The sequence below is a fragment of the Megalobrama amblycephala genome, linkage group LG3 (assembly GCF_018812025.1).
Source record: "Megalobrama amblycephala isolate DHTTF-2021 linkage group LG3, ASM1881202v1, whole genome shotgun sequence".
Classification (NCBI taxonomy): domain Eukaryota; kingdom Metazoa; phylum Chordata; class Actinopteri; order Cypriniformes; family Xenocyprididae; genus Megalobrama; species Megalobrama amblycephala.
The window spans coordinates 40,700,642-40,713,489 of record NC_063046.1 but is presented as its reverse complement, the minus strand read 5'-3'; the positions used below and the strand labels follow the sequence as shown (position 1 = coordinate 40,713,489).

Below are 12,848 nucleotides of genomic sequence, written 5' to 3'. Positions count from 1 at the left end.
TTTGGGCATGCAAGAATTAGTCAGTAGTATTCTGTCAATCAATTCGATGCTTTTTTTTTTAAATGTATGAATTATTTATTTGTCTTGTCTAATTTATGAGTCTTGTTTTCCTGTCCTCTGTTCAATATTTCTGTAGCTTTACTGCATATTATTATTATTATTATGCATTACCTATTATTTTGCAAAAAGTCTTCACTTTTTCATTCAACTGTAACAGATTGTAGTTAATTATGCTTACTGTACTTATATCTACAGTGCTGTACTAATGACATACAAATGATAAAATAGGTTCATTTTAATTTAATAGTAGTCTACTATCACGTACTGTTATATGACATTATACGATATGCTGTAAACTACAGTTTTAAAAAACAAAATTAATATGAAATACAGTAATTTCCTGTCACGTACATGTGTCATTAAGTTATTTTTGATTTTACGTCAAACTCTTTACAGTAATTTACAAATAACTCTACAGGTAATACACTATTTTGTTTAATGTAAAATATAGGTTTTGTAAATGCCCAATTTTCCATAAAACTATATTCATCCTCATTACTCAACATATTCTGAAAAAAAAAAAAAAACGCTTTCCTCACCTCAGCTAGCTAGCAACCACTAGCTTAGCTGCGTAAAAAACTGCCTTTGCGTTTAATATAACGTCTACATAACGCGCGTGATATTTATTTGCGCTCAACTCTACTGCTTCCGGCTGAACAATGCGAGGGAACGATCAAAATAAAGGCTGGAAATCATGCCTCAAGTGCAGGCTTACACTCTTACAGAGAGAGAGAGCAAAAGAGATCAAGTTGAACCTACATCACCCCCGACTACAATATCACGGACATTTCGAGTTAAAACACGCAAACTCGTGTGTAAATGTGTCTAACACACTCGCCGCGGAGGGTGATCGTTCCCCGGGTGAGTGGCCGCGCTGACACCGCCGCTCAATGACAAGACACCTCTAACCCTTTTGTGTCTTATTTTTCTCTCGCTCCCTGTCTAAGCGTACATGTCCAAGCTGCATAACACACAAGAAGAGGTTGAAAGCGTCTCTTTCTCTCTCGCCCACCTCTAAAGATGTTGCTCCATGCACGCCGGGGAATGCAGATGTCGGTAGCCGAAGAGGTGGCACTCGGAGCCGGGCAGGGGCAGGACCCTCGACCCTGGGAGACCCTCCAGCGAGCTGGCGGCGACACGCGGGAAAAGCAGCGCAGGCAGGCGGCGAGCCTCGCTCTGACTGGCGGAGAGGGGGAGTGAGTCTAGACCGCAGTGGAGGAAGAAAGGACTGCCACTGGGGTCAGAGAGCAGCGACGAGAGCATAGCCTCCGTACTAGTATGGCGGAGCGAGTATGTGTGTGAGTGTGTGTGTGGTTACTCCTCCCCTCCCTCTGAAGAGTCTGCCATGATACGCGTTCACACGTGGAGAGGAGAGAACCTCTTCTGCTGCTTATTTTCGGGTCTTTCTGCAGTGTCCTTTGTTTTGAGGGTTACATTTTATTGCACTGCTTTAATCAAACCTGAGAGGACATAAAGTACCTTGAGGGAGTGCTAATTTAGTTTACGTCTTAAAGAAGAAACTATAATTTACACTGTGTGTGAGAGAGCTGTAGGTCAGGGTCTTTGTTACTGTCAAAATCAAGTGACGTTTGCAAACTTTTCAATCTATGGCTGACTAAAAATGGTCTTGCTTTCATTTATTTTGTAGGGTGAAGTCATGTAAAATGGGCTACTTTTTGATCACGGCCACAGTTTCCACACCGCTCTTTGTGTTATATCGGATCCCTTCCCTCATTTTATGTTGAAAATATGTAACAAATCGCACAAGACTTACTTCAGTATCTAAACACTGCTGTGTTCATGGTAAAATGTGAACAGAGAATCGAACCCTCTTTTTGCAGTTGTTCGTGATTTAAAGTCAGACATATATGACATATATTCGAGTGAAACGGCTTCTCGAACAAGAATAAATGTAGGCGCGGGACTTGAATTGATTGGATGGTTGTGGTTTGCTATTGGTGGAATTCATGTGAGTGACAGATTGCCCCGCCCCCGCGCCAGTAAACGTGTCATCAGAGAAGAGATGTCACTGCAAGTTATTTTGATTAAAGATTATTAGGGCACATAATTTATAATAATTACTGCAATATTCCATAAAAAATGAGAATTGTCAATTTTGATTTCATGGTGACTTTAATTTATAACATGCTATTATAGGACATGCATTATGACCAATTAAATGTGCTAAATGTATGTGAGCGACAGGTTCAGTTCAGACTGATTGACTTGTGGGTGTCAAATAAGAAAAATATATCATTAAAAAGCAACTTCTGATAAAACTCAACTAGAGTGTGTAGGTGTGTGAGAGAGACAAATTAGTGTAGAGCTCTAAAGAACAACTGCATAGAATTTCTCAAACAGTCTAGACCGTTGTACAGAAGCATTCATGATTTCTTTTAGATTTTAATGTGCAACGGTGCTTTTTAACTGATAGTGAGTGAGTGTGTTTTATATATTTATGGATAATGCATTCATACAATATACTGTAAATATGACATCCTAGCTTGAAATTAGATTCTTTTAGATTCAGTTTTACTAAAAGAAACCATCAAAATATCTTAAAAATCAGGTCATAAATAAACTTAGTGGCCCATTGTATCTGACATGTGATTTAGCAACTTTATATGGGATTGTTTTGAAAATCCCAGCATTTTTTTTTTTAATTGAGACAATTTTTTTTTTTTTTTTTTTTTTTGAAAATTGTCATTCATGATGGTTTTTAGATGTTCAATACTGTTTTGTACATATAAAAAAACCTTATAATTGAAAATAAGTTGCAATTAGCATGTATGTCAGGGCACTGAAATTGGATTATTTTAATTATTTTATTAGTTTTAATAAAAGATAAACTTGGTGGCCCAATTTATCTTACGTTAAGTTTAGAAACTTTATATGTACAGTAAAACCAAAGATTATTCAGACTTTTTTAAAATATTTTTTATATATTTTTTACTAGTGGGTGCAGGACACTGTAGTTCATTTATGTAAGTGAGGATAGCATAATAAAGGAAACTGACTTATTATACCCAAAAATTCTTTATACAGTGGACTACCAGTAAAACTGATAAAAATTTGGGACCAAAAATTATTCAGACACTTTGACCTTAAGTGTTATCTGACATAATTAAGATACATTTTTTTCTGACAGTTTCACTCTGAGATCTTGTCATATTTTATTACCATTACTATAGTGAATAAACTGTATTAATGAATGGAATGTTCAAGGTGTCTGAATAAATTTTGGGTTGACTGTATATATGTTTTGTAATTATAAACCTTAAAACCGGAACATCGTTCCCACCTTGGCGAACTCAATCAAATCAGTGTACACATCAAATACTATTGTGGCAAAAGCATTTGCAGTGATTGAATATTGAATCTTAAAAGAAAATGAAACCCCTATCTTACCTGGCAGCCTATTCAGATCTGAATGCCATATCCAAAATATGGTTCATAAATATGGTTCCTTATTGTCTCTGATCCGAGAAAATCACGACAGGGTTAATGAAAAAAATATGAATTACTCGGAATGAAAGCTTTTAATTTCTTATGAGGAATGCATTTAGTTTTGTGTATTCTTTCAATGAAATCTGAAATCCATTACTAACAGAAGTGATGGCATTGGACACTGCATACGTGTGTCGCACAAAAAGGTGGATCTTTGAAATGTGGAATTTTTCACTGACATGTTTCAATTTTCGCAAACCCACACACACTAATACAGACAAACCACTCACAACTAAGCAACATTTCTATTTGACTTTTCTCTAATCTCTGGAAAATGTGTTTTCTTTGACTAGCCAGCGGGCAGTAATGTGAAGGCAGGGTAGGAATTTTATTCGTGGAGAGCGCCGTTAAACACTGCACCATCATTTGTTCCCCTGCCCGCGCTAGCGAGAGAGAGTGATGATAGATACAGCTTCAAATGTCACTGAAGAAATGGCCTCTGACATGAATGTTTTATTCAGTCTCCTTCCCCTGATCACATCTATACAATAGAAAATGTAAATGTTATGCAGAATGCTTTAAAAATTCACTATATATTTTATGACCTTCTATAAAAGAGGGGCAAAATGACTCCATGAAAATGAAAATGGAATAAAAGCCATATTAACCAGGAGGGTGAGATAGACTCTGTGTGACGAGAGGTGGGTGATTTTCACTTAACCCAAATCTAGCAGCAGGGGCACGAGGGGCTCACGGATAGATAGCAGCACACAAACACAGTCACACGCACACATAGATTTATAGTGATTACACATATTATCGCTCTTTGTAATAGGAAATCAGGACTATAGGAAACGAGAGATGAAGAGAAAAATAAAACAATTGGATTTCATATGCTATTGCACTGCATGACTGGCTGAATTAATTTCAGTCAAAAGGATTTTTTTTTTTTTTTTTTATCTATAATAAAGTCAGTAATACCTGAAAGAAAGAAGTATATTCCTATTCACCTCAATGGCTATCTTTGCTCATGAAATCACATATTTCCCTACACTGTAAAAAATGACTGTGATTTTAACAGTAAAAGACTGTAAAAATACTGCGGTGAAAAACTGTCAATTGGTTTACAGAAAGTGTCCGTACTATATACGGTGAATAACTGTAATAGATCTAACGGTACATTTAATGTAATTTTACGGTAAAATACAGTTAAATTCACAGTTTTTGGATGTGAAAAATAACAATTCATTGTAAAATTTACAGTGAAAAACCGTAAATTGACATTCCCACAATTCCCTGCGTGACACTTCACATTTGATATATTTTCATTGAAATAACTCTGTTTCTTCTTAGTTTTTCTCATTTTTTTTCTAATCAGTTCATTAGGGTTTTATGTTACATCTAATGTTGTTAAATTAATGTTTATTGCATTTTTACAATTTCATGCATGTTACCATGATGGTGTTTAGTGTTTGTGTGAATGACACTGTGTGCACCTTCTATAAATTAGTATTGTCCTTCTCAGCTTGTGTAAAATCTGCTTGTGATGAACTTTGATTCATCATGTGACTCTTATCACCACTGTGTTTGGTGACTGTCAGTGTATTATAAAGGTACAAAACAGATATTAGTACTTCATTAGGTTGGTAAATTAACATTATATCAGTTCATGAAATACGTTATTTTACCATAAATTTAACAGATTTTTTACGGTAAAGTTCTGGTAACCACAGCTGCCGGTTTTTTACTGTAAATTTTACTGGGATTTTTTTTACAGTGTATAGTTGGCGAAAAACAGTATGTGACAAAAGATGTAGTCTGAATTCACAGTACTCATAAAAGAGGCAAAAAGTACCTACTACTTCCGGCAATATTCTGAAGTGTGCATTCGATGGACACTTTACTATCCCATGAGTCCACGGGAAGGGATTTGTGAATGGCAGTGAAGCGACGCAACTGACGCTGGTAGGTCACATGATAATGACAGCATGGCAAATGTATACATCCAGATTACATTCATACTATATAGACACAGCCTCAGTTTTCTTTTTGAGCCCGTCACCTGAGCCATAAAAGGTCACATGATATCATGATTCCACTGATTGACTGATGTCAGAATGCACACGAAACCCACTCAGTTCTTAAAAGAATATTTTTTTCTTTAGTGTGAAGAACTTTTTTTTTTTTCCACTATTATTTTGTGCGATGGAAAGATTCCATGGATGCTAAAGGTTCTTCATGGAACCATCAATGCCAATAAAGAAGCTTTATTTTTAAAAGAGTATCCTGAGCTGTGTCATCAAAGGCAGCTGACAGGAAAAAAATTTATTTCACAAACATCTACTATAATATGAAATATTTGCACTTCTTCAGTATACACAGCTAATTTTGAATAGCCATCAGTAGAGGAACAATATGGTGTCATTACATTATGTACCAGCAGGGGCTGACTGCCCAATTCTAAGCAGCCAAACACTGAACCTTTGTTTGTACGTGCTTGATAATTTTCATATTTATACCCTGATATTTTTCATTTACATTTATTCATTTAGCAGATGCTTTTATCCAAAGCTAGTTAAGGCTGGAAAACACTACACAACTTTAAAAAACCGAACAGATTTTAAAAAACTAGGCATCATTGCCTACTTTGTAAATGGATACAACTAGTCATCATACACTAAACAATTGAGGATCGCAGACTTGTCTTTCCGAACACAACAAATTCATGTAGAAACATGTGCCTTGTTGCTGGAGATGCATGACAAATTAAAACATTGTGTTCTAAAATTCTCAGAAATATCAAACAGGTTTGATATCCTCCATTTGGAGTGAATTATAGTCTGAAGCTAAAAAAAAAGTCTGTGCCCATCATACATACAAGTTTTTGTGCAATCTGTCAACTCTGACTGCCAAAAATCTGCAGACTGACTCTGACTTTCACAACTAGTGTCGACTCGTCCAAACTGCAAATAGGTGCAAAAGTCTGGACAAAAGTCGCAAGAAGTGTATTTCAGACTTTACAAATGGGGAACATCTACATTTTCATAGTACACAATGCCAAGTTAAAAAACTAGATTAGTACATAAAGAGAGAGCAGCCATGAAATGTAGAACACAAGGGAGAGCTTTTAACATTTATTATAATGTTGACTTCCCTGTAAATAATGAAACACACTAGTTGACTTGACAGTAAAGCAGCACATATAAATACATTGTTTCAAGTTCAAAGTTTTGGGTCAATATGCTTAAAAATGAATTAATACTTAATTCAGAAAGGACACATACATAAACAACATTGATAATAATAAGAATTTTTTCTTGAGCAGCAAATCAGCATATTAGAATGATTTCTGAAGGATCACGTGACACCGAAGATGATGCTGAAAAATCAGCTTTACATCACAATAAAATTCAATATGACTAAATTCAATAAAAAAAAACCATTTTAAATTGAAAAAAAAAAAAAATAAAACTATTTTTGATCAAATAAATGCAGCCTTGAATGGTAGTGTATATTTGTAAAATATCAGGTTCCATTCATAAAGTTTAACCCAGGAGTTTTATTCATTGTGGCTTTGACAGTTGTGCGCCTGTGGGTCCAAAGGTGGACGCTACAAGTATTACCTTTCGGAAATCACGGAGAACTGGAGCACTGATCAGGGTGAGAACTGAGACACAATGCTGCTTCTACAAAGCGTGGATTGGCCTCTTGTCATGTTTTGACAGGGTTTACAAAGGTCTGTTGTTCTGTAACAGTACATCCCATAAAGACAGATCCACTCATGACTGAAGCTGATCTTTTGCTCTTAGGTGCAAGATAGATAGATAGACAAGGAATAACAGAAAACTGGTTTATTGTAGAGATGGGATACTGACAGCAACTAAAGTGTGAAACAAAAGACAGCCTTACATGTTGGTTAGAAGGTGTAGCAAGTCCAAGTTTGGGCTGTGGAAGAGAATAAGGAACAAAAGCTAATGAGGTAAATTTCACAAAATCTGTCTAGGACATATTTTGACCCAATTAACCCATTTTTTTTTTTTTTTTTTTTTTTTTACATTACCTCAGTTCCTAAAATTCATTTTCTCTACTTTAATATAAAAAATATATATAGTTTAAATAAAATTATTTAAATGCTGAAATATTTTTACATAATGGAAACAAAATTTTTATGGTAAGAATCTGCTTAATTGCCATGAAAATAGCATATTAATACAATATATAATAATAAAATAAGATAAGATATATAATAAAATATAAGAAACAACTTAATTGTGATTAAAAATATATTAATATATAATTATATTAAAGGTGACCTAAAATGTTCCTTTAACAAGATGTAATATAAGTCTCTGGTCTCCCCAGAATGTGTCTGTGAAGCTTTAGCTCAAAATACCCCACAGATCATTTATTATAACTTGTCAAATTTGCCCCTATTTGGGTGTGAGCAAAAACACGCCATTTTTGTGTGTCCCTTTAAATGCAAATGAGCTGCTGCTCACGGCCCCCTTTCCAGAAGAGGGCAGAGCTTTAACAGTTCACACTTCGGTTGTATAACAACAACAAAGCTGGAGAATCTCACGCAGCCAAAATGAGGAATGTAACGGTGTTCAGCGTTACATTGTTCAAACTGGAGTCGGACACTGATGGAAAGATTCGGGAAGAAGTTACAACTTTTAGAATGATTTTAGGATGTTTCTGAATGGTTAGTGGATATAAGTTGATTTAACTCATCGACTAACCGTCAAGTTACACTTTTGTGCAAATCCAGCATTGAATTGACCCTCATTTGTGAAGCAGTCTGGAGTAAAAGGACCTTGCATGGTAACAACGCTCTACTACAACAACTCTTCCTTTTCTCTATAAAGCAGCCCAACATGGCCTAAAATATAGACTTAATTTTCTTCATGCAAAATATAATTTCTTTTTATTTTTGGCTTGAAATATAACTGTCTTTGACAAATCTGGACAAAAGAGTATGTGTAATCATGCAGGCATCTGACTGTAAACATTGATTTTAGTCAGTGGTGAACCAACTGAACTTTTACTACATGATGGTCATATATATACACGTGATCTAATGCATTTAGACTTTATGGCCTCAGATATACCACTTGAAATGGTCTCTCATGTGAATAATGCATGTGAATCATGAATATATGTATATATTGTTTATCTTTAGATAGAAGTGTGATATATCTGGACCATGAAGTCTGTGCTTTAGCACTGGCACGAGAACACTTTCATTGCTTTCCACCCTGCTGTGGTTGTTGATGGTGTTTTGCTCTGAGAATTGTTTGTGTATGTGCGTGTAAGTGTGTGTGCGGCAGGCGATGTTTGTCTCTGTAGCGTCTTTATTTCACTCTCTGTCAAACATTCGTTCTCATCCCTCTCAATCAGTCAACAGGCCTGCAATGAAACACACAAGGCTGACGTCTTATTTGTCCCCAATAATCAAATAAATCAGACTGCAAGCCCATGCACTCTATGATTACACATTATATTTTGAAAGGAACAAATATGAAAACCAATTTGATTTAGAACGTATTGATTACATTTTTATAGTCTCCCCATATTCAATGAGAAAAGAGAAATCATGTGTGCCGTTAATAGTATTGAGAGGCTTGATGTTCTCGGGCTCTTGGTTCTAATGAAATTTCAGACTCATTTGGAATGAAAGCAAACAAACCGCACTGTTTAATTTCTTGAAAGCTCGGAGCTCTCAGTTGTTTGGATGCACGTTATAACTATTTGGCCACATGAACACTGTGGTGACTAAGGTTTGGCAGTGACGACGGGAGTGGATCCCCTAAATTATAAATGTTTTGTCAGGTAACCTAAAACAATGTGCTTTGCTTGGAAACATCTCCTAAATTAACTGATTTTATTTAAGGCACAAAAAAATGTGGACATTTTTAGAAATCCCTTTTTTCTATTATTAATTTAAATATAAATGTGACTTTATGTATATATTTAAAATTAGAACTGCCTATACCTGCTAATAAAAGCCATTTTAAATGTCACCACACCACTTTTCACAGTGTACCAAACCATAATGCATCAATCAAAACAACCAGCTCCACATTTACAATATAATTTGAAACAAAATCAGTAATTATAAGCTGAATGAAATACTCATCTAATAGAAACAGTACAATATAAAACTATTGACTTATAGTCTTTCAAATAGCAGTATAAACTTGCAATTTATTTAAAGGGGACATATCATGAAAATCTGACTTTTTCCGTTTGAGTGCTATAATCAGGTCCCTGGTGCATCTAAAAACCCAGAAAACTTGAAAAAGGACAACCCAGTATCTTTATTTTGGCAAAACTTTCTCTGCAAGCATGTGAAAAAACAAGCCGCTCAGATTTCGCTCCCCTTGTGACATAGGAAGGGGATTTTTTTATTATATTACCGCGGTGCCGCCATTTTGTTTGTTTGTAAGCGAAAACGGTGTACCAGTTCTAATGCTGCCTTCATGTGCTCTCGGAATTATCCGATAATACAAGTTTTCCTAGGTCAATTTTCCAATAGCACGTGAAGGCAGCATAAGGCCATGGCAAAAGTTCAAGCAAAGCATGCTAACTGTTCCGTCGTTGGCTGCACAGACGAGTATGAAACACTATTTAGAGTCTTGTTAGCTTGGATAGCCTGCAAGTTGACCCTGGCAAGCTCGAATGCTAAAAAAGGAGCATTTCTGTCTGAGCCATATTTTGGAATTTTTTTTTAGACCATTGAAAGCATCTGATAGCAATCATAAATGTTAGCCTGGTGTGTATGGCTCTGTTTGGCAAATAGGTACGCTATGTATGGGCGTCCATACGGGTTTTGCACAAAAGGTTAACATGAATTAACTAGTCGATGAGTTGAATCAACTCCTCAGCAACTACATAAATTTATCCACTAACCATTCAGAAACATCCTAAAATCATTCTAAAAGTTGTAACTTCTTCCTGAGTCTCTCCATCAGTGTCCGACTCCAGTTTGAACAATGTAACGCTGAACACCGTTACTGAAAATCCTCATTTTGGCTGCGTGAGATTCTCCAGTTTTGTTGTTGTTGAGCAACTGAAGCGCGAGCTGTTAAAGCTCATTTGCATTTAAAGGGACACACACAAAAACAGCATGTTTTTGCTCACACCCAAATTGGGGCAAATTTGACAAGCTATAATAAATGATCTATGGGGACACATTCTGGGGACACCAGAGACTTATATTACATCCTGTGAAAAGGGTTTCCTTTAAAAAATCTTCAAATATATACTATCATTCAAAGGTTTGGGTCATTCATTTTTTTTTTTTTTTTCAAAGTAATTAGTACTTTTATTTAGCAAGGATGCATTAAAATGATCAAAAGTGACAATGAAGACATTTATAGTTTTACAAAAGATTCCTTTTTCAAATAAACACTGTTCTTGAACTTTCTATTCTTTAATCCTTACATAAAAAATGTATTACGGTTTCTACTATAATATTAAGCATCACAACTTTTTTCAACATTGATAATAATAATAATAATAATAAGAAGAAGAAGAAGAAGAAGAAGAAGAAGAAATGTTTCTTGAGCAGCAAATCAGCATATTCAAATGATTTCTGAAGAATCATGTGACACTGAAGAATGGAGTAATGATGCTGAAAATTCAGCTTCGTCATCACAGGAATAAATTCAATTTTAAATATATTCAAACAGAAAAAAGTTATTTTAAATTATAATAATACTTCACAACATTACTGCATACTTACACTACTTTGCATGGCGACAGTGATTTCAGTAAATGAGCTTTCTGCAGGATTATGGGTAGTGTAGTTTCTAAAATTCATTTAGTCAAAAATACCAAACAGGTTAAACATCCATGTCTATATTAAGGAGATACCAAAAAACTATGGCCATCACAATCACAAGTTCAAGAATGAATCCTTTACTCTGTTCACACACAGAATGATACTAAAAAGGATTCACTCCTCTTTAGCTCTGTATAGTCTTTGTGGATTTAACTTTAGCATGATTGTCATTCAGGGGTGAATTCAAAACAGAACTACTTCCTGTGTGGCATATTTACTCTATCTCTGCTTCCTGTATGCATCCATTTACCCATTGCTCCATCTCTACACATCTGTCTCTATCTTTCCTTCCCTTCCCCCATCCTTCCTCTCTTCCCACTTCCATTTAACTCTCTATTCCATCTTGAGAGGAGATTGTAGATGGTCTCTTCATTATGTGGAAGAAGACAGCATGATTGTGTGTGCATGTGTGTGTGTGTGTGTGTGAGAGAGATGACTGAGAGCCAATCGAGTACATGCAATGTTTTATATCCTGTCAATGGCATTCCTGGTTGCTGTCCCGTGGCCATGATTTACCATGTTTTAGCCAACTCCTCACTGCAAAGCTATTTCCCGCCCCTCTTTGCCTGCTTTCAATTCATCTCTATTTCTCTTTCTCACTCTGTCTGTCATATTTTTGAGCTGTTCATAGCGCTTTCATAAAAAGCATTCCTGGGTCATGCCTGCTATGCAATCCCTTCTGAACTCTAAAAAATGAATACGCTTGTATCTTATGTATGTATTTATATTAAAGGGTATTCAGGCTTCAGGGACATTTTAGATAAGTTGATTATTTACGTGATGACACAAAAATGAATGAATGCCTAACAGGACTGAAATCAAGAACTAAAGTAGCCTTTGATAAATGAGGGATTGATTAACAAAGATGTCGACTTGATTTTGCTATCTTTTAAATATTCTTTTGAAATGTTGACATACATATTTCTATAATACTATCAAGCTGGGTGGAATGTAAAAATACCAACTAATGCCAAAAAAAAAAAAAAAAAAATCAAATTCATTGCTAGTACAGATTACTTATGTTTCTGTTATTTTCACACCAAAATGTCACTTCCTGGCCGATGATGTCACTATGGCACTGTTAAATAAATACTAATGCAATGGAAAGTGAAATTAAGCACACATTTTATAGGACAAACCAATAAAATGATAACAATTTAAAAAAATGATTTTATAAGTTAAAGGTGCAATGTGAAATCTGGGAGGATCTATTGACAGAAATTCAATATAATATACATAACTATGTTTTCAGTGGTACATAAAGACCTTACATAATGAACTGTTATGTTTTTATTACCTTAGAATCTCACACCGCGCGGGGTCCCCCCTCCATGTCAAGTCGTCATTTTGTGCCGGCATGTTTTTCTACAGCGTTTAGGTCACTATGTTGTTCTTCTCCTAAATCGTTCGTGTTTTTAGAGGCAGCTTGCATCGTAACTACATTGAATATGCACGAATAATAATGAATAATTATTTCAGCATAATTACTCTAGTCTTC

The 12,848-nt window shown here is 35.4% G+C and overlaps 1 protein-coding gene across 1 annotated transcript in view; it reads right to left on the bottom strand.

Moving 5' to 3' along the window:
• mpped2a (metallophosphoesterase domain containing 2a) overlaps positions 1–1,211 on the bottom strand; it is a 75,158-nt gene extending 73,947 nt beyond the window's left edge. The window contains exon 1 of the mRNA XM_048185415.1: positions 1,073–1,211. The gene's annotated coding sequence lies outside the window, so the exon portion shown is untranslated. The remainder of the gene's footprint in view (positions 1–1,072) is intronic.
• Between the last annotated feature and the right edge of the window lie 11,637 nt (positions 1,212–12,848).